The sequence below is a fragment of the Lissotriton vulgaris genome, chromosome 1_1 (assembly GCF_964263255.1).
Source record: "Lissotriton vulgaris chromosome 1_1, aLisVul1.2, whole genome shotgun sequence".
In the NCBI taxonomy this organism is placed as follows: Eukaryota; Metazoa; Chordata; class Amphibia; order Caudata; family Salamandridae; genus Lissotriton; species Lissotriton vulgaris.
In genome coordinates, this window is record NC_141685.1 from 1,195,041,154 (window position 1) to 1,195,064,701 (window position 23,548).

The window sequence follows — 23,548 nt, forward strand, 5'->3', positions numbered from 1 at the left end:
CGAGCTCCCGCTAAACATCACACTTTCCCCCACTCTGCACACCTACAGGAAGAGCCTTAAGACCTGGCTCTTCGGCTGATTTGGAGCTGCAGCCCCCCATCCCCACGCGCCTTGAGACCCTCACGGGTGCATAGCGCATATCATAAATCCCCGATTGATAGACATCATTAAAAAAATCTTATCTCCAGTTCCCTAGATTGGATTTCTTTCGGTTTGGTGTCATTTTAAAGAGAAAAATATTTTCTAGTTTTATAAATTGGTATTGGATTTTATTGTGCGTTGTGCCTTAATTATTCACTGAATTGTAGTTTTAATTTTTTTTACATACCTGTCTGCCTTGCTGCTCGCAGCTAAGCTACCAAGAGTTGAGCATGGGAATAATTTATGGGGACCTATTCTGAGCCCTAGACTGTGTTAGTGGCCTCATTACCAGTGTTAGATGCACATTTGCCTCAACTAATGACCTACTTTCCAACATATGATGTTCAGCAGTGTGGATGAGGACTCATGTTTAAAAGTACATCTTTCAGTGAACTGAATTAAGATTGTAAAAATCCTCTAAACGGTCTTAGAACAAATCCTTTGAGTTCTGAAGGTTGGGAATTTGAACTAAACTGATTCTTTATCCATTGTTTTGATTTTTCCAAAATTGTTCCAAGTCCGATTGCTAGTTATGTTAATGAATTTCTAAAGCGCACAAATACCCGTAGGTGTCTTAACGGAATAGTTACCAGAAAAGAAGAAAAAGAAGACTAGATGTTAAAAGGCCATGTTTTTAGCAGCTTCCTGCAAGTCAGCAAGGTGACTCAAAACTAGGGATATCATAGAGCTAGACCTAGATAAACTGACTAAACTCAAGATGGCTGAGCTTAGTGTACAGTGTAGGCTTAGGGGGCTGCCTGCATCCAACACAATTAGAAAGGCAGGGTTGATTAAGTCACTGAGGGCCTGGGCTGGGGCTGCTGAAGAGTTTCAAGGGGGTGGGGGTGAACCCTCAAATGTCAACCAGGTGGAGGGTGAGGATGATACCCCCCTACACTGTTTCCAGTGTTTCACTGTGTAATTCTGGTGGGAGGCGGCAGGGTCCCCTATGCAGGAACCACAGCTGTCCCTTGCAGAGAGGCAGCTTGAGGCCCAGCTAGCTTCCATTATCTTAGAGAAGGAGAAACCGGAATTAGCTAAGAAGTCGGAGATGGAGTAGGCAAAAATAAATGGTGGCAGTGTAAATGATGAAGAAATTGAGATGTCCAGGGGCAGTGGGTTGACCACAAGCTTGCCAAGGGTATAGTACCCAGGTACACAGAGGGGGATGACATTGATAAGTGGAACCCTTCACTTGGAGAACTTGCTGTGCAACGTATTGCTTTGCAGCTAAGCTCCTCGGACTGTTCACCTGCCGCCTCGCTGCTGCCACAGGGGTCATCCCGCCTCCCGCCGCACGCCTCCCTGGTCATCTGGAGTGCTGCCATAGTGTGGAGGGCGGGTCAGGGGAACCACAAGCACCAGCAGGCACAGCGCCTGCCGAGCACCACCTTCAAGCGCCAGGAGGCGCATATAATTGGCGTACTACCTGCAGAGCGGGGGAACCCTTCACTTGGAGAACTTGCCGTGCCACGTATTGCTTTGCAGCTAAGCTGCTCGGACTGTTCACCTGCCGCCTTGCTGCTGCCACAGGGGTCATCCCGCCTCCCGCTGCACGCCTCCCTGGTCATCTGGAGTGCTGCCGTAGTGTGGAGGGCGGGTCAGGGGAACCACAAGCACCAGCAGGCACAGCGCCTACCGAGCACCACCTTCAAGCGCCAGGAGGCGCATGTAATTGGCATACTACCTGCAGAGCGGGGGAACCCTTCACTTGGAGAACTTGCCGTGCCACGTATTGCTTTGCAGCTAAGCTGCTCGGACTGTTCACCTGCCGCCTCGCTGCTGCCACAGGGGTCATCCCGCCTCCCGCCGCACGCCTCCCTGGTCATCTGGAGTGCTGCCGTAGTGTGGAGGGCGGGTCAGGGGAACCACAAGCACCAGCAGGCACAGCGCCTGCCGAGCACCACCTTCAAGCGCCAGGAGGCGCATATAATTGGCGTACTACCTCCCTCGCGGGACGCCGGGCTAAGCCCGGGCAAAGGGCAGCCGTCTGTGGCCGTCCGGGGACGGAGGAGGACGGGACGGGCCACCCCTCTTTCGCCTTCATAAACCCCCAGGCTGCTGACAAGGTAGGACATAGATATCATGACTACATCAGGTGACAAATCGTTGTCTGTAGGGGGCAGTAAAGGTACTTTAGAGAACTACTTTACAAGGGCTGCCACAGAGTTGGACAAGGAATTTGTGATGGCAGAGAGCAGGACAGAACGACGTCGCTCTATTGAAGCCATGAAAAACAGACCCTTGATGGATTTGATGGGTGTATCCGTATTGTCGGACACTGCTTCTGTCCCCTCTAGTGAGGACCCACTGTCCTTGGACAATTTTCCTGTACTTCTTAGAGGCACTTCGCCACAACATGCTGATGGAAATACTGTCGCTTTACCCACTGAGGCGACCTCAAGTTTTCAGAGTACAGGTTCTGATGTGATTATTGTGCCTTCTTTTCCAGCCAGGAAGTTACTTAAAAATAACGGCAAGCTGCCCCATATTTCGAAAGCTCAAGGTCCGCCCCCAGCCAAACGGAGAAGGGGGGTTGCCCAGAGGAGTAAGCTCAGTCACTCTGAGTTTGGTAAATCATTAAAACCTATCGTATTGGCTGTGCCGAAGGTTAAGGCCCCAGAAATCTCAGTTGTAGTGCCATCGGCTTCTGAGGTTGTAGTCACAGCGGAAATAATGCCTGCTACCAACCCATTATGTGAAACGAGGCCAGCCCCTTCCCCCTTGGAGAAAGTCTTATTGCCGGACTCCTCCTGCGCTCCTATTGAGCATTTACTTAGGTCCTTTATGCAACCAATATTAGATATTTTGAAGAGGGTGGAACAAGGGCTGGGGAACCTTGAGTCATTATTCGTCGATAATGTTGGGGCAGGGCCTTCCTTGTCTACTGAAAGGCCAGCTCTCCCACCGATGGTCACAGTCCAGGCTCAAATTGCTCCTGTTCCTTCTCCGGCCTCGGTTAAGGGTCCTATTAAGGGCAATCCTATTGTTAACAAACCCCCTGTCAATCCCCAATCGGGAGTAGTAACATCCCAGCAATCTGCTCAACAGGCCCCATTGGTGTCAGCAGCCAATTCAGCAGCATTGGTTGCTAGAGAATCCCAGAAGGGTGGGGAAAATCCAACTACCCCAAATAAGCGAGTGGGAAGTGGAAGGTTGAGTCGTCCCACTAATGATAAACGGCGGGGCCTTAAAGTTGAATTGCCGCCCGACGCTGTGCCTTTTGTGGTCGTGCTCACAGGAGTCCCAACCTTAGAGACAGGTAAAAGGGAGGGGTAATCCCAGTTAAGAAACAAAACACTGCATTGGCTTGGACTTAATAGACTGCTCCCTTATTATGTTAATGGAGAGATTGTTCATGTCAGGCGTCTCTCTTGGTTGGGTAGTAGGGAGAAAAATCTGAAGGGAGATCTTATTGTAATCAACTTTAGAGACCCAGAGGCAGTCAGACTTATATTGAACAGGTTCACGGGGAATCTGAGTAGCTCCATAGTCCCATATGACCTAACATTTTTTTTAACCCCGATCCCTTGTGACCCCTCCATCCCATTCGGGTGGATTAGCTGACATACAACCTGACAGGTATTTGCAACCCATTAATAGTTATACGGGGCAACCTCTTAGACCCCTGCCCACGAGGAATGATCTTGGGTGGAGTACGGTGCCTGCTAGAGGTTATAGCTTGCCTCTAGGGAGACTGGACCACCTACATGGGAACAGGAGAATGGATCATTTGATTCCTTTTACTCCGTTGGAAACATCTAACAGATTTAATATCTTCTCCTGTTTCGATGGGTGTGATTGACAGTCGGTTTACTCCGCCGATAGTCCACCGGGTACAGTGACTTTAACACCTAACTCTTTATTACATCCAGCATATGAGAGTCCTTTGCCTGTACAAACTATAGAGCTTAAAACTGTACTCCCTTCTGCTGACCTTTGTTCTTTCACTGTGGGATCCGAAAAGGGGTTATCTGGTTTAAATGTTGTTAAACCTACCCTAGGTGAATCATTATTACCTGTTCTGCCTGTAAGCCGCCTACCCTCTTGCACTTATGTTAGCCCAACTCTTTGTCCGCCCTGTCCAGTCTTATCTAGTCTTGCAGTAGTAGGGAAGGGGGCAACTGATCCGTGCTTACCGATGTTACGCATATGCTCATGGAATATTGCCGGCCTTGAATCAAAGCTTGATTTACCTGACTGGGGGTCCTTAATAGACCATTCTGATATCTGGTCTTTCCAGGAAACCTGGGCTACACGGCCTATTTTCCGTGCGGGGTATCTGAATTTTTTTAGACCAGCTGTGAAGGGTGCAAGGGGTAGACCAGTGGGTGGTCTAGCAATATGGGTACGCCAACATGTGGGAGTATCAGTGGAGGAGCTCCCACTGGATAACCCCGATATGTTGGCCATACAGGTAAAATCGTCTACGGGATTGTCTTTGGTGATTGTAAATATTTATATGCGGGGTATCCAAGGGGGAAAATGTTCTCCTGTTGCCTTGGTGTTGGAGGGTTTCTTAAGCTCTCTTCCGGTGAATACCAATAGGGTGGTGCTGGGGGACTTCAACACCTGTTTTGAACCTGTGGGGTCGGACGATGGCACGCTCACAGAAGATGAGGATTCTTTATGGGGCATTCCGGGGTTGGAGTTACAACCTATTAAGAAATGGTACCAATCAGCCATATTTTTAAAGGGTCTATGCTTGAATCAGGGAATGCGTGCAGTTAATGGGCGTTTGAAGTCTGATAGGATGGGGGCAGTGACCTTCGACAACGGCAGATCTGGTTCCCGTATTGATTACATCCTGGTGAATGTGGAAATGTGGCCCAGTCTGCTGGATATGGTGGTAGCAAACAGACCTGAGAGTGACCACAATCCCCTGGTCTTATCGTTCAAAGAAGGTTTCTTTCTAGAGCCCTTGGTGGTAGAGGCGTCCCCGCCGCAGGTCTTATCTAATAATGAAAGAAGGGTCAGCTGGCCTAAAATTGCCCTGGATGAGGAGGTTCTGTCAAAGATTAGATCCATGTTGAGGGATACAATGACTCAAATTAGTGGGTCTAGCCAAGAGTCGGCCTTTCTACATAAAATTACTACACTACACAGGGATCTATTTCTAAAACTGAAAACTCTTTTTATTAAACCTACTGGCCCTAGAAGAAATAAGCTGAAGCCCCTAACCTGGTTTAATAGTGCTTGCAGGGAGTCACAAAAGGCGCTGCATGCGGCTTTAAAGTCAAGATATAAGAGCCTAATCCGTAGTTGCAGGGCCACCTACAAAACTGTGCAGGCCACTGCTAAGAAGAACTGGGACGAGACTCGTTGGAAGGAACTGTTGGAGGCCTGCCAGACTAATAACATGATTAATTTCTGGCGGCAGCTTAAATGGGGCAATCGCCCACAGGATAGATACCCTTCAAACTTTGTTGAGCTAGGGGAATGGGTTGAATACTACGGGAACCAATTCAAAGCGAATATCACTAGTTCAGAAATTTTGCTGCCCATTACTTTTAACGAACCCTTGGTTTTTTCGCCAGCAGAAGTGAGGGCAGTGTTAAGGGTTATCCCGGGGGGTAAAGCACCAGGTCCTGACTGCATTCCAGCTGATATGTTTAAGAAGGATCAGGACCTCTGGGTCCCATATATTGTTCTTTTAGCCAATGCTTTGGCAAGGGGTGCGAAAGTTCCTGACTCATGGTCAGGGGCGGAGATCCTCCCCATCCACAAGAAGGGTGACCGCTCAGTAACGGCTAATTATCGTCCTATTAGCCTGATTGATGCTATACAAAAGATTGTGGCTCGCCTTCTTTTGGGTAGGATTCAGACTTGGATCTCTGATCACGATGTTCTAAGTCCTCTTCATGCGGGTTTTCGGCAACATATGGGGACTTTAGAGCAAGTTTTTAGATTCATGCTACTCTATTGGAAAGTGGTCTATCTTGGTGGAGGTTTGTTGTTTGCGGCATTTGTGGATCTTAGGTCTGCGTTTGACCTAGTGCCCAGGACCAAGCTTTGGGAAGTCCTGCTGGACTTGGGCATGCCCAAAGAGTTGGTGGCGCTATTGATTAATCTGCACTTAAATACTTATGCCAAAGTAAGATGGGGTGGTCCAGGAGAGGTTACTGGCAGTTTTAAAGTTGCCAAGGGGGTTAGACAAGGGTGTGTGTTGGCCCCCACCCTTTTTTCCTTGTTTATCAATGGGGTGACTAAATACTTTTCTAATTATCCAACGGACGCGCCCTCTCTTGCTGGAAGGAAAATTCCCCTTCTTATGTTTGCGGACGACACTCTAATTATATCAAAAACGAGGCAGGGTCTTCAGTCCGCACTGGCCCGTTTTGAGTGTTTTTGCAGTGACCATGAGTTAGAAGTGAATGTCAATAAGACCAAATTTATGGTCCTGCGAGGTCCTAAGACTGTGAAGGCCAAGGTGTCAATGAGTGGAGCAATTTTGGAACAAACGGAGGTTTTTACATACCTAGGTGTTACACTAACTGAGAACTTGAGCTGGAAACCCCAGTTGGACCTTATGACTCTGAAACATGCACAACTTGGGGGTGCCCTACTGAAGGAGCTCGCAAAATCTCTCACTAAACCCTTGGCACCGTTGGTAAAAATATATGGCTCCAAGATAATTCCTGCAATTATTTATGGCGCAGAATTGTGGGGGTATAGTGATCTAACCACTCTGAGGGTGGCTCAGAATAGGTTCCTTAGAATGGCAACTGGTCTCCCACAATCTACACCTTCCTTACCCTTGCAGCTTGATTTAGGTGTTAAATCCATCGAGGATGCAGTAAGGTATAGACAATTGGCGTTCTGGCGTCGTCTGTGGACTACACCTGAATTAACCCTGTTTGCTGAGGCCATTACTGAGGTGAGGGGGCTTGAAGGGTCCCATCGGGTTCCCTGGTTCTCGCATCTCAGGATGCTTTTAAAAAATTTGAGCCTGGAGGCATTGTGAGTTGATCCTGCACGCGCGACCTTTCCATCAAAAAAGGCACTTAAAGATATTTATTGGCACTGGATCGCTGAGAGGAGATCCGCTATGGTTGTTGGTCCTACCATGACACTTGAATTTCTGGTTATAAAGGATGTCCCTAAATATGAAGCCTACTGGGACGTAATTACAAAGCCAAACGATCGCAAACTGTATCACCAATTACGAGTAGGCTCGTTACCCGTGAGAGAGCTTACGCACTCCTGGTCAACTGGTGGTAGCGACAAGTGTCCCTTCTGTGTAACAGCAGTAGAAAATATTGAACATCTTTTTTTCTGTTGCCCTAAGTACTTGTTACCCAGGAAAGTTTGGCTTTTGCCAGTCTGTCGCCTATTAGGTACCAGATCGGCAGTGGCAGCGACTAGGATTCTTAAAACAGATACTTCAACCCCTATTGCCATTGGTGTAGCAAAATTTGTGAGCTGGGCATGGTCAATTCGTTCTCGCAACCTTGGCAAATGAAGTTCCCACAGTACATGTTTTTATATCTTTTAGCTCAAATGTAGTATTGTTTATGTAGTAAGGGGTCTTTTTGTTTTTGTACATCATTGTCTAAAAATGTAATACTTTTCTTAACCTGTTTTTAAAAATTTATATATTTATTATCTTATATGTAAGAGTATGAACTGCTTTTTAACATGTATTTGTCTTTTATGATGCAAATCGAATAAAGACCTCTTGAAAGATAAGTGGCTAGCAGCCTTTGAGATGGCCCTTAGGATGAGTAGGGTCCACTCTAAGTTACAGCCGGGATGAAAGGTCCAGGAGTCCGAGGTCTATATCTTACGTCCTAGAAGGTTCAATCAGCGAGGGAACCCTGCTCAAAGCTCTGGAACATAGAAGCTTCAAAAAAGGAGTGGAGGTTAGATGTGAGCATACGTTCCTTTACTTTTTGAGTAACTGGTGTCTTAGTATAGCACGGGTTAAATGCTTTTTATCTTTTGTATGTTAATGGCAAACTCAGTTGTTACATGTTACGTTCATTCATATTCTTTAAGAATTTATTCTGGTTATAGATTTTCATAACTTTATTGAACAGAGAAAAGAGGACAGCCGACACGTGTTTCACCCTGTGTGGCGAGTTGCGCCAGAGCTTTCTCAAGGCTAAGCAGGTATGTATAAAAATCAGGCAACGAGTGCGACGGCCCTGCCGGCAGACATCAGCTCTCGCCCCAGCTGGGTGGGTGCATACAAGGATTCAGGCAGCCTTGTATGCACCTACCCAGCTAGGGCGAGAGCTGAAGTCCGCCGGCAGGGCAGTCCCACTCGTTGCCCGATTTTTATGCATATTTACTATACTGTGATTTTGAATGTTGGAACAACCAGAAAAATTGGTAACATACCTGCTTAGCCTTGAGAAAGCCCTGGCGCAACTTGCCACACAGGGTGAAACACGTTTCGGCTGTCCTCTTTTCTCTGTTCAATAAAGTTATGAAAATCTATAACGAGAATGGATTCTTTAAGAAGATGAATAAACTTAACATGTAATAACTGAGTTTGCCATTAACATACAAAAGATAAAAAGGATTTAACCCGTGCTATACTAAGACACCAGTTACTCTAAAAACAAAGGAACGTATGCTCACATCTAACCTCAGGGTCCACTCTAAGTATTGGGCTGCACTCCTATTGGAATAGGATCCGGACCCGATGAACGGATGATGCAGCATCCTACCAGCAGATAAGGGCATGCTTAGTCAAGGGATTTGGTCTGACTCCAGAGCAGTACAGGGTGAAGTTCGGAGACACACAGAAAGTGAGTGTAAAGTCTTGGGTGACTTCATGGACTGCTCAGTTAAGGCACTAGAAGGCTGGGTTGTTGGAGAACAAAATTGACCCATGAGGGCATAATATGTTGTTAAAAGAACAGATTTTGACTCATTGTACTGATGGGAAGTTATGCCACTACCTAGTGGGCTCTATGTTGACAGGCCACGGAGAGCTGGGGGAAGCAGCTGATGAGTTGGTTAGAACCAGAGTCACTTATCAGCATTAGGGGGTGGCCAGAAGAAAGGATGACAGGTTCCTCCCCAGGGGAAAGAAGGTCAACATCAGGAGTCCTCCAAAGACCCACAAAAACCTGAACAAGGAGGGGGAGCTCCCCAAGCCAGCCCAGATTCAAAGGGAGGTGTAATCAGGGATGGAAAGGTAGGTATTTGATGCCTCAAAGGTGGGTAAGTGTTTGGACTGTAATCAGCCAGGGCAAAAGAAGGGAGATGAGGTCGGCGCACAAGGAAGCCCCCCACTACTGGGCCATCTCCAGGGATTGCAAGTGTAAGTGTGGGGGTGGAATGTGCCCCAGAGAGGGGTAGGGAAGTAGCCGAGGCAACCTTAGTATCCCTGGGTGGGGTGAATATTGCAACACTGGCTGCCTTACCTCCAAACATGGATAAGTATAGGTAGAGACCTCAAGCGAAAGGGATGGAGGTTAAGGCTCCAAGAGACACATGGGCTAGTTTGATTATGGTCCTAGATACCCTGATGCCTCAAGAGAGATTGCTACCTGGTGAGTTTCATCAGGTCACCTATATAAACAGAAGTACTAAACTCCATCCTATGGCTATGGTGGTTTTGGAATTAGGAAGTGAGACGGGCCCTATGAAAGTAGCTGTGTCTCGTCTACTCCCAGTCCTGTGTTTACTAGGCAATGAGCTCAACGCATCTGACTGGCCAGAGGTGAAGAGAGGGCTCAATAGGGGAATATTGGAGCTGCTAGAATAGGTATGTGTTGAGACCAGGTTACAGACAATCTGGGAGGGGAAGGTGGGGTGCTTGGACTCTGAAACAAGGGGCAAAGCATCCCAGGACAAGGGTACATAGTCTGGTGAGCCAGCCCAGGGAACTCTAGAGGTCCAGGAGGAATCTGACTCTGATGGAGAGGATCTGGCCTCTGAGGAAAGGACTCCATCCTTGGCAGTGCAGGCAGATGTGGCAGAACTGACTGGAGCAGGTGGACCCTCAAGAGAGTTCAGTAGGGAACAGAAAGACTGTCCCATCCTGGAGAGCTTGAGGCAGATGGCCTATAAGCAAGAGGAGGGGGATGACAGTGGAAATCACAGAATCTACTAGGAAAATGGACTGCTTAACACTAAGGCCAGAAGTCTCAAGGAAGGGGCCACCAGGAGTTTGGTGGTGCCCCAAAAGTACAGAGTGCATGTTGGGTCAGGATATTCACTTGGCAGAAAATTTGGGACAGATTAAGACTTGGAACCAGTTGGTGAACCATTTCTACTGCCCCCTATGTCTGAGAAGATAAAGGAGTTTTGCAGCTTCTGTGTTAACTGCCAGGCCAGTGGCAAGTCAAAGGCTCCCTTGATACACCTGCCAGTGGTTGGGACTCCCTTTGAAAGGGTGGAGATGGACATGGTTGGTCCCCTGGACCCACCTACTGCATCAGGGAATAGATATGTCTTGGTGGCAGTGGACCATGCCACAAGGTACCCTGAGGAAATACCGCTCAGGACAATAGCTGCTCCTGCACTTGCTCGTGCACTGCTTGGTGTGCTCATGAGAGTGGGTTTTACAAAAGAGGTTGTTTCAGATAGGGGCACAAACTCCCTGTCCAGCTATCCGAGAACAGTGTGGGATGAATGTGGTATTAACTACAAGTTCACCACCCCATATCACCCCCAGACTAATGGTTTGATTGAGAGGTTCAATACGACCCTGAAGAGCTTGATCAATGGTTCGTCTGGCGCTCTTGATTGGTTTGAAGTAGAGGTTCCTAACCTCTCTTAGGAGTTTAAGTTGGTCTGAGGAGGCATTTGCTCTCCAGGATTGTTCAACTGCCCTAAGGTTGCGACGTTCCGTGTTTAAATTTTTATTATACCAAGGTTTGCATATTTTTGTTGAAGCATTTTTGTGTTGGATTGGAGCAATGTCGTCCATGATGTTGGAGATGGTTGAATAGTAGGAGTCAGTGAGTAGCTGCACCTCAGTTAAGTCAGCTTGGGAGGAGAGGGCAGATGTACAATGGGTAGCTATCTCTTTTTTTTTTAACTTTTTTTTTTATTAAACAAGCCGTAGGAAAAACATTGGTACATTAATTTCTTCATAATTAGACAAAAATTTACAATACACAAGAGAAAACCCTAGACAATAGAATACCACCGCGAAAATACAAAAACTGCAATAGCGTACGACTGACCATATCGGTATTAAAATGCTAGTAGAAAAGAAACAACTGATATTATACATCGAAATTTCTACCATAATTTATATAAACCTACCGATTTAATGCAATGAGAATATACAAAGATATTATTATCATTCTTAAAATATTAGTACAAAAATGTACTAAATTAGCTAATATATAAACAACTGATAAAAAGCAGCATCAAGATTACTATACGGTTCATAAAGTGCTAGCGCAATAAGGTGTGAGAACCGGCGATTTAAAGCAGCAAAAATATTATTGTAATTCGTGCTAGTGTGGTTGCATGCAAAATTGGCTTATATAAAGTGACTAGTGCAATAAAGTGCAGAAACCGCCGATGTATAGCAGCACAAATATTAATACATTTCTTAAAGTGCAAATGCAATATCGTGCAAAATTTGGCTAATATATATGATAAAGTGCACAAACTGCTGATATAACACAGCAAATATGTACTTGCAGTTCTTAAAATTCAAATGCAATAACATCTAAAAATTGACTAAAATAGAACAATCACCTTCCTTTTATCAATTCAAGCTTCTCAAAATGTTTCCAATTCCTTTCAAATCTTGCAATCGCACCCACTCTACCTGCGTAAGCTCTCTCAAAATTATATGTTCTTCTCATTTTATTAACCCATTTTACTTGACATGGAATCACCGTAGATTTCCAATTTTGTAGAATCAGGGACCGTGCTACGACAGTAGAGATAAAAATAAACACTTCTTCTGATTTATTGAACCTGTTCCTTTCTTTACAGATACCAAAAAGGGCCACCTCCGCCTCTGGTAGTAGAATTGTCCCAGTTGCCATCTCCAAGTCTGCGAAAATCCCCTTCCAGAAGGATTCGAACTTTGGGCATGAGAAGAAAATATGATACCAACCACCCTGACCCCTGGTTTTGCATCTAAAACATTTATTCTCACATTCAGGGAATATTCTCTGCAAGGCCTCCGGGGTATAGTACGCCAGCCAGCGAGAAAAAAAGGACATTCGCTTATAGTTAGCTGCTCTGAGTGCTTTGTTTCCTAAATGACATATTACTTCCCAGTCTTTATCTGATAATACACACTGTAATGTGAGACTTATTTTTTTCCAAATGACTAACTATTATAGGAGATGATCCAGAAGGGAGTAACTTTTTATACCAAAATCCAATACCCTTATGTTTCTCCCCATATAGAGCTGTTAACAAGACATTGGGTGTTGTATCTAAACCTCCTACTTCTTTTCTTATAAAATAAATCAATTGCAGGTATTCAAAAAACATGAGCCGCCTAGGATGCGTTCTATCTATAACCATTTGCCAGCTAATTAGCGTATTTTGAATAAGTAGGTGCCTTATTTCGCAAAATCCGGCAGATTCCCATTCCATCAGGTGATTCGAAGATATCTTGAGACCCATTTTAGCACATTCTGACAATTTCAAATAAATGGATCCATCTGAACCGTGTTTTTTAAATAAAAGCCGTAATCTTGACGAGTACCCTATCAGTGTCTTGTATCTTGTTTTCTTAGGAAGCTTTGCAGTTTTTAAAAAGAAAATAATTTGAGAGCCTGATTCCTCAAGCATTCTGTCCAAAAAAAAGTTGTCTCTTGTTTGTCTGGCCTTTAGTAATCCTGCCATTATATCGAAAAAAGCTGCTTCGTAATATGTATTTAAATGGGGAAGAGCGAGCCCACCTTGGTTTACAGGAAGTTTTATCACCGCGAGTTTGACTCTGTTGGCCTTTCTATTCCAAATAAATCTTCTTATCATGGATTCGAGTTCGTTAAAAAAGGCCATATTGATTTTAATTGGAATATTGCTTAAAAAAAAATAAAAGCAGAGGCAGTACGTTCATCTTTATCAATGCCACTCTGCCAATCAATGACAAGGGCAATAGGTCCCATTGTTCAAAAAGGCTCTTGATTTTATTCTTCGTTTTTATATAATTCAGTCGAAAAAGTTCTTGATACTCTCTGGTCACATAAATCCCTAGATATCTTATTGTGTCCCTTTTTTCTGCTTGAGGCTGAAGATCTAACGGAAGAAAGTCTAAATTTGAATTTAAAATGAGAACTTCAGTTTTTTTCTCGTTGATCATATAACCCCCGATCTTCTCATATTCCTGGAGCTCTTTCATAAGATGTAAAATATTTTCTTTATCAGGAGCCAAATACAGGATAATGTAATCGGCAAACAATTTTAACTTCGACATTCCACCAATTGGGGGAAATATTGCATCGTTATTCCTTATTTTTATTACCAGAGGTTCGATAAAAAAGGTGAAAAGCAGGGGAGATAAAGGGCAACCTTGCCTAGTGCCCCGGTTTATTTTAATCTTCCCTGCTTGCCTAGCATTGATTATCACCTGGGCTGATGCCCCTTCATAAATATTCTGTAACATACTAATAATTGGGGCAGGGAATCCAAGGAAAAAAATAATGCTGAGCAGTTGACTAAATCAAATGCTTTTTCTGCATCAATCATAAAAATGCTTGCAGAAATTGAATTAACATTAAAATAATCTAACGCCTGTATTAAATATTCTGTGTTAGCTGCCATATATCGACCGGCTATAAAACCCGTTTGGTCATGATGTATTACCTCCTGGGCTGCAAACACAAATCTTTGAGCCCAAATTTTCATGAGAACCTTATAGTCAGAGTTCAATAGACTAATTGGTCTATAGGAATTTACATCCTCCAGATTCTTACCTTTCTTAACAAAACTAATAATTGTGGACTCTTAAACTCGGAGGGAACCTTACCGCCTACTCTAATGTAATTAAATACATTTTTCAAGGGATCTTCTAATTCCTTCAAGAAAACCTTATAAAACTCGATCGGGAACCCATCCATCCCTGAAGCTTTTGCTCCCGCTGTAGCTTTTATACTATTTTGAATTTCCAGCGAACTTATTTCGCAGCCTATTTGATTATATCTGGAATTGGAGATTTTGGGAATATCCAAATTATCAAAATATTCCCTGATCAATATTCCCTCCACTTGAATATCTGTAGAGTAAATTCTCTCGTAATGATCAAGGAATATTTTCGCAATTCCCTCACTTCGAGTATCTATTCCACCTAAAGGGTTTTGAATTTTCAAAATGATGAAAGACTCTTGTTTTTTTCTAATCGAATTAGCCAGAAGCTTCCCCATGAGTTGACTATCTTCATACAGCTTTTGCTGAAAGGCTTTTGAACTATTTATCTCTTCCAGAGACAAGAAGTCCCTAAGCAATACTTTGGCTTGTTCCCAATTATTAGGCTTTTGATTCAGTTTCAATGCGTACTCCTTCTCAGCAGCACACTGAAGGGCAGATATTTTTCTCTTTCGGACGTTTGCCTTATTGCTGGAAAATGCTATAATCTGCCCCCGGGCTGCTGCTTTAAATGCACCCCATACTGCAAAAGGCTCTGCTGAGTCCTTTTTTACTAAAAAAAATTCTTTTATCCAATCTTTGAAGCCCTCTACCCATATCATATTCTGTAAAAGGGTGCGATCCATCTGCCACCTAGAGCGCTCCCCTTCCATACCCTCTAGTATCAGTTCAACCTCAATCCTCCCATGATCTGAAAAGGGATTACAACCTATCAATGCGTTGGAAATTTGAAGTGATCTAGAGGATAAAAAGAAGTCTATTCTAGAGGCTGTATGAAACCTATTAGAATAACATGTGTAGGACTCTATATTGGGATTCAGGTAGCTATCACAGAGTTTATTGATCTGAGGTCCCTTTTCCATATCTTTGATTTAGTTGGTTGAACCTTCCTCAACAGTACCTCCTTGTTGATATAAAAAAGGATGCAGTGGTGGTCTGAGCAGTCACATGGGGTAATGGAGACCAGGGTGATGGTCTGCCCTTTCGAGATGATGAGGTTTAGGGTTTCTCCTTTATTATGAGTTGGTTGGTCAAAGTGCTGAGTCAGATCATGATCATTTAGAAAAGCTTTAAGGCTTGATACCGCGAGGTGTTTGGGGTTTGCCCAGTGAAGATTAAGTTAACAAGGAAGATTTGAGACACAGCTGAGTCAACATTGCTGGAAATGATTAATTGCTCAATGAAGGGGAGTTTGTCTCCCGGGGGTGGTAGAAGGTGTGAAGTTTGCAAACCAGCAGGTTCTTACTTGAGATGTTGAGACAAAAATATTCACAAGAGGAAGGGGCATAGGACTCAGCGTGTGAAATCGAAAGTGTTTTCCTGTGAATACAAGCATCTCGGGGTACAGCAGCTGCGGCGATGCCGCGGGGTCCGAGTAGTATCTGTTGTTGCTCATGGCGACGGGCGAGGGGATCGGGCCTCTTTATCGGGGATCGCAGAGGAAGGGCTTCAATTTAGCACGGTGTGAGCGGGGCCAGTCCCTGCGGCTGGGCTGAGCTCAGGGCACCGAGGTCCAGGCTGCGAGAGGTCCCTCCTTTCCTCTGCCCTTCTCTTTCCAAAACAAGCAGTGAACCTGTCGTGCCCCCTCCTAATGGTCGCAAAATACAGCATCGGGACAACGGAGGGTCTGTTGTGTCTGGCGGTCGGGCAGAAATGGCGGCCTCAAGCTTCCGAAAATTTTCGGATTGGGGGCGTGTTCGGTGTTCTCAGAATGGGCGTGGCCTAAAAGTGGAAAGAAGAACACCGAACACACCTCCAAATCCAAAAAGGACGGAGCCTATTCGGAGGGACAGCTCTCTCTTCCAATGGCTGGCCTCCGTTTAGGAAGCCAGCCAATGGGAGAGAGGCAAAAACAGAGGCGGGACAAATCGTCCATACTAAGAATCATTAAATCTCGGTACTTCCGGTTCTGCCTATTACCTCGACCTAAATAGGAGTGGTAATCAATGCCTGTGATCTCTGGTTACCGGATGTTGAAGGGTCTACATTTTCTAATCTTGAATTTCCTGTGTTTGTTGGTGGTCTTTTTTTGTACTGCGAATCAACCGAAGGATGTATCTTCAGAAGATCTGTCAGGTGTAGACTTTTGTTGCCGGTGCCGGGCATATATGTCAGCCCAGGGATAGACCTCCCCATGTCTGTAATCCGTCGTATCCCTTTAAAATTTCCTTATTTTCCGATCATTAATTTCTTTAGTGTAACTTTCCAATTGTTGATTTATATCCTTTAACACTTCGTCCCATTCTTCCTTACTTAAATTTTTACTTAATTCTTCTATTGTAATGTGGTTTCCTTGTTCAATTCTTCAATTAATTTGGCCAATTCTTCGATGATCAGTAATATCAGATCTAGGGCACATTTATTCAATATTGCAAACCACTTTTCAGTGAAACGTGCATTGTTTTTATAGAGGGTTGATTTAAGGGATATCTTTAGTCCACGAGGAATTCCCAGCGATTTATATTTAATAAGCCTTCTGGCGTGTAAACGTTGGTTCACAATACGTTTAGACATGTACATGAGTTGTTTAATGTTTGCTTGAGTTCATCCAGTGCTTGTACCTATGCTTTCAGTATCCTCAATTAGTGAATAAATACGACTCGTTTCAGCACATTGATCGGTGGTGTGTTATTTCCTCAAATCGCATGGCTGTTGCGTGGGTGCGCAATCCACAGATGTTCAGAAAAAATTAATTATAATCCAATTGGAATGTGGTTAGTGGCACTCCCTTTTCATCTTGGTGTTGTAAACTTAGGAAGTTAAGTGGGTGCCGTGATGGTAAACCCTCCTTGGCACGAGGGTGATACACTATATGAAACACACGTAATTTCCCTTAGGAGTAACGTCTCCAGTTTGGCACTCCTTTTGGTCATTGGCCTTTACTTTGTGGACATACCAACATTTAAACTCACGTATGTGTTCACTCACTGTCGAACAAAAGCACCGGTCGGGCACATTATTACACATCACACAGACGATTCTTAAAGTATGAGCAGTGTTGATTGTGTTTAGACAAGGACTAGTGCACTATATATATATATATATATATATTCTCACAAAGACGATCCTTCCATGCACGAGAGCGCTCAACAGTGTGTGCTCGGCCCAAGGGCTGGATCATAGCCCAATTATTAATTTTGAACACAAGGAGGGCGGCACAACTGGATACTTATTTAGAAGCTTTTATTACACAAACACTCCACCGACGCGTTTCAGCCTCACGGCTTTTCTCACGGTCAGCAAGTCCCTTTTTGCTTTTCACTTTTATACTGCCCCATTTTAGCCATAAGGTGGCATTATGGGATACGTAGTTTATGAAGCAAAATATTTCAAAACAACACATTAATAACAGAAAAAGGACTGGTGTGCTCCGATTATGCAAGTATAGTACTTAGCGTCCTTAGTTGGTTTCACTTAGGGCTTTTTTATGTGAGTTCATAGTCTCTGTACTTAAGTACTGGGTATAGTACCCTATTATAGTCAATAAAGTTTAAGCTGAGTTCAAATTCACTCGAGATGTATGTGGAGATCCTCTCCAAAGTTCATGCCTCTGGGGTGTTTTGTTCGGAATTGGACTATGAAACGTGATTCCATCTGTCGTAGAAGACGGACAGTGTCTCCTCCTCTGTCTCGTTTGGTCAACATCTTCAATCCATAGAAATTCATGGCTCGCCAATCCCCACTTTGACAGATGTTAAGATGTTTCGCTGTGGCATATAACATGTTCGAGTTCTTTACAGCCCGGTTGTGCTCCAGTATTCTTTTCTTTAACATGCACGTAGTGGACCCTATATATTTCATTCCACATTTGCATTCTATCACATACACTACGTTTTTGGATGTGCATGTGATGTACTGTTTGATCGGCATGTATTTTCCATCTGATTCCATTACATTCTTCATTTTTTTGCCTATCTTACATGCTTTGCATGTAGTACATGGTTTGAAGCCCACATTTTGTTCCGTCCACCATTTGGGTTGTTGATTGATCTGAAAGTGGCTTTTGACTAATAGGTCTTGAAGAGATGTGTTTTTTTTGTATGTGATGGAAGGATATTTGCCGGCCAATGGCCCGATATCTGGATCGCTAGTTATTAAATGCCAATCTTTTTTCATTTTTTTTGCAATTAATCCACTTTCTTTGTTGTACGTGGTTATGAATCTTGGGGGATCCTTGTCTTGTGGGGGTTTCTTCTTTTCGATTAGAGTCTCTGCTCTGCTGATTTTGTCAACCTTCTTTTTACAGTCTTTCAACACATAGTCCTTATATCCTCTTGATTGGAATCTTGCTTTGCTTTCAAGTATCATCTTTTCAGCATCTTCCGGTTTTGAACAGTTTCTCTTTAATCGTACGTATTCTCCATATGGAATGCTTTTGAGTAGCGATTTCGGGTGAAAACTGGTGCCATGGAGTACACTGTAGGTAGCAGTCTTTTTTCGGAACAGTGTGGTTTCCAATTTGCCCTCTGAGATATAGACCTTAGTGTCTAAAAAGTCTATCTCTTTCTTGTTGGTTGAACATGTGAATTGGAGTCCAATTTCATTCTGATTGAGTGTGTTAAAGAATTTCTGAAATTGATCATTAGTCCCATTCCAAATATATATAACCTACTGGCGGTCACCAGTAGGTAGTGATAGTTAGGATTTTTTTCAATGTTAAATCTCAAAATTCTATTTGGAATTACTTTGGCGCCGGTTGACGAATCTGCCTGAAAATTTCCTCAAAATGGCCTCTTCGAGCTCCGGGCCTTCTCTGAAAGTTTGGGGGGGGGGGATTCGTCAAGCGGGGGCCGAGATAAAAAGGGGGTCCCAAAACGCGTTTTCCCCATGTTAATTTTCATAGGGCGGTCGACCTCACTTTTAGCCCGAACAGCTGAATGGATTTCCACCAAACTTGGCAAAATTGTAGGGACTGGTAGCCCGATGTGCCTTTGCTATGTCTCAAGATATGTGCTCCAGTGGATTTTGAGTAATTTAGGTTCAAAAAAATATACATATCTATAGGCGCGCCCCGGCACGCGCACCGGGCTCGCCACGCGACTTGCGCACAGAAAGCTGATTGGCTCACGGGTGTCTGTAAACATTCAAAACAGTCCGGAGCTGCCACCATCTTGTGTCTCGGTAGGATAGAGACACAAGTGGTGACATAAAAAAAAGGGAGAAATGACTATAAGGGGGCAGGGTAGACCCCCTCCTGACCCCCTAGGTTTGATGTGGGGGCTAAAATAGGGTCCCGCGGGTCATTTAAAAAAAAAAATAAATCGATTTGCGCGGGGACAGCGCCCGGTACGCGCACCGGGAAGCGCACCGTGGAGTGAAGCATGAGGAAAATCCAGGGCCTTATTTATGAAGGCCTTGCGACAGTTTTGCGCCGCCTGTGCGTCACTTTTTGTAACGCACCAGCGGTGTAAAAAATGCGCCTCGTTGCGCTATATTTAAAAAGTGATGCATCTAGGAAGATGGGTCACTTTTTAAAACCCTGCGCCACATTATACCTGCGTCAGGTATAATGTATGCAGAGGGGGCGTTCCCCCGCAAAAAGCCTCGTAATAGTGACGCAGTGAAATCTATGAGACGAACGTAGGCGCTTCTGGGGTGCATACGTGGCGCGAACGTAGGCGCTTCCTGGGCGCATACGCGGCGTGAACGTAGGCGCTTCCGGGGGCGCTTACATTGCGCGCCGAAGTGACGTCTTTATAGTTTTACGGAAATGCAAAATCATTTTCATTTCCTTATAAAAAAAACTGCTTTTATTTGTATGGTACGAAATGTTTTGCGTTAATATTAACTTTTCATTCATATTTTTTTCACGAACGAAAGTAGCGCTCTGGGTGCGCTTTCCAGAGATCTTACCGGAGCGCGCACCCAGAGCGCCCCAGGAAAAAATGATGAAACAAAAAAAAAAAATTTTAAATTAATACTTACACAAAACAGCAAATTGTAAAAAAAAAACCATAGGTTAGAAACTCGATATAGAAAGGAATTAGCATTTAAAAAACCTATGACATTCACTGAAAAAACCATAGGTTTCACACCAGTTATAGTTAGGAATTAGCATTTAAAAAACCTATTAAATTCACTGAAAAAACCATAGGTTTCACACCAGTTATAGTTAGCTGGAAATTTTACTGACATAAAACCATTGAAATTCCCACGTTATAGTTAGTTGGGCTCACTATAGCTTGCGCGCCTGCAATGCACTGCTGATGACGTCACATATTACATCACTCATGACATGGTCAGTGACATCACTCATGACATCACTGATGACACCATCCTTGTGACAGAGTGAGAGACCTCCTTTCAGTGTAATGTAAGCCTTGAAACACATATTCAAAAATAGTATTTAACATTTTCAAAAAAATTGAGATACCCATACCAGTTACAACAAACAATTCAGTAATTCCACCATCTATATACACATCCACTCATTCACCAACAGTTCTATATAGTCACTCATACATATACTCACTCATTATATGTAGTGATACACCTATACATCCTGTTACACTTCGACAGTCATCCAAAAGTTACACACACATATTCACACATGCAAAAAAACTATTGAACATCCATTTATTTGCATATACAGCAATACACACACTACCACTTTACTTCTAAGAAAACTTACACATACTTACTCTCTTAAACAATCACTTATAGAAACACATACTTATTTAAACAGGAACTCTTACAATCTCTCACTCTCACATATAATCACTTATATAAATCAATACTCACATAAACTAGATTAAAACATATGTCGTTACTGAAAAAGACAAAAGTAAGACAGTCGTTTACTCACTAACATACACATATACACACTCATCCATCCATACAGTTTTGTACATATGCTGTCTTCAATACACATACAAACAGTGAGTCAGTCACCAACCCATACAGCCACTTATACACAAAGTGAAACACTGATACATACATTGCAATATTTAAAATGTACTTGCTAATATATGTATTCACTAAGATACACTTAATAAGGCAGTTAACCAGTATATTCTTATATTAACAAACATCCATTTACACACTTATTTAACCATCTATTCTTCCATCGTCCTTTACAAATACATATATAAAACATATATGTTTTTCAGAAAAACACACATTCACTGGATGGTGTCATCAGTGATGTCATGAGTGATGTCACTGACCAGGTCATGAGTGATGTAATATGTGACGTCATCAGCAGTGCATTGGAGGCGCGCAAGTTATAGTGAGTCCAACTAACTATAACGTGAGAATTTCAATGGTTTAAGTCAGTAACATTTCCAGCTAACTATAACTGGTGTGAAACCTATGGTTTTTTCAGTGAATATATATATATATATATATATATATATATATATATATATATTAAAATATATATAAATTACTAAATATGATAAAATGGCATGCATTAGGTTGTGCAAGACAGATAATGTTGGACATGTATGTGTTAAGTAGTGCTTAAAGAAGTTACATCTTATATGCTTTCAGAAATCAAGTCTCCTGAAGAAGGGCTCCAGCCCGAAATACATTGGTCGGAAATCAATTGAAATTGTATTGTTAAACGACATAACATGGATTAAATAGTATTAACATGACAAAGAAATAAGAGAGAATTTTTATTGAAAATATATGAAATTATAAAAAGGAGTGCCAAACTGGATTCGTTACTCCTAAGGGAAAAATAGTTGCCAAACATCACTCAGAGATAGTGGCTTATGCAGCTGCACTCGCGCTCATGGACGAGTGACAAGGCACCTGCAACCACGACTATGTGCCACATTGTACGTGTCCCCCCGTATCATTGCACGTTCTACATCTGGTCACATGTTCTAAGACGACAGTGGACGTGGCTGCATTGGCGTCGACTCATGTCAGAGGCGCAACAACCAACGCTGCTTGACATCGACGTGTGTTGGTGATGGACTACCCCGAGGTGAACATGGACGTTTTCCTATGTTCCTTATTCAGGCATGCTGCTGGATTTGTCTGCATATCGTGGAACTACTCTTGGCCGTACTGACACATACTTTTTTTCATACAGTTTCCACATTTTCATTTGTCTCCAAATGTGCTGTGTCTTCATTTCTATGCCAATGTGTGGGTCACAGACTCTCTGGCTGACTGCCATAGTTGAACTGTTCCCCATCCGGACTGTGGGTTTGTACTTCTGTGTTCTCATGTGCCTGTTTCGTACTGACGCTTCTGGACGTTTATCTGCCACAGGCGAGTACATTTGTGTCCTCTGTTCGAATGTGCAACTGTTTGTGTTTGGACACCATTGTGTTGGATGTTGGTGTACTCTGCTTCCTATGTGTGTGTGCTGCATTCTGTGTGAGATGTCCCTTCATGTGAGCTTTTGTTCACCCTTCTCCCTTTCAAGCAGTGTGGTTTTCACTTCTTTGTTTGTTCAGTGGTGTGATATTGAAGGGTTGTGTGACTTGTGCTCCTTGTTGGTGTGTTTCATTTTGGCCATGGTTTGTCTGTAGTTGTGCTGTACTTAATTGTGCATGTGTGCCATTGTGCCCATCTGCCCCCGCCCCCCCCCCCACACCCCTTCCTCTTCCTGGTGCTGTTGTGTCTGTAATTTTTTTGCTCCACACATAAATACATGTAAAGAACTAATTAGAATAGTACCTTGATTCTTTTAGATTGCAAAATGTCTCTATTGTTTTTTTTTAATTTTTTTCCTTATAAACAGTTTTTTTTATTATTCAAGGACACATAGAAGTCAGAAGTGCAACATAGTCTATCAACACACTTTCTAGAAGATTCTACAACCTGGGCAGGTTAAAAGTTAATATTTTTTTTAAAAACCTAACAATATTTTTTTGCAACATTTTCTCGAACATTTAACGGCACGTGCAGGTTAAGAGTTCACGATTGTTTTAAGTTCGAACAGTGCCTTCCAAATGCAAGTAGCAGGTGTGGTTGAGTTGGGCAAATTTTATCCTAGGATATGTACTCCACGTTTAAACTCCTTTTTCTTAACCAATCACAAAGATGCTTTTCCACAAACCGAATGTGCACCCTACTTTTAAAAAAACAAAGCTTTTCATCTCCCCAGTTATCGTTTTGTATGGGAAAAAAAGTAGTCCCCCATCTTTAAACAGATCGCTTATTCTACAAACAGACTGCATGAGCTAGACATTTATCCATACCTCCCAGCCATACCTTCAAAATGCTAGTGTGGATCGTAGGACATAGCTATGTTTTCTGGTGCAAAATGTATCCAGAGACGCATTTACTTAGACCTAGGTTTACAAAATGTAGATATTAAATGGTTTGGACGGAGAGGGTTGAAGTGGCACCAATTGTTGCCTTAGGTTAAAACCTGTTTGCATCTCCAACACTCTGACCTCATGATTGCACTGTGGTGGAA

At 43.3% G+C, this 23,548-nt stretch overlaps 1 protein-coding gene across 2 annotated transcripts in view; it reads right to left on the bottom strand.

Annotated features, from left to right (window-relative positions):
• The window catches only part of IMP3 (IMP U3 small nucleolar ribonucleoprotein 3), a 165,545-nt gene that overhangs the window by 70,677 nt on the left and 71,320 nt on the right, over positions 1–23,548 (bottom strand). The gene's annotated exons all lie outside the window — the stretch shown is intronic.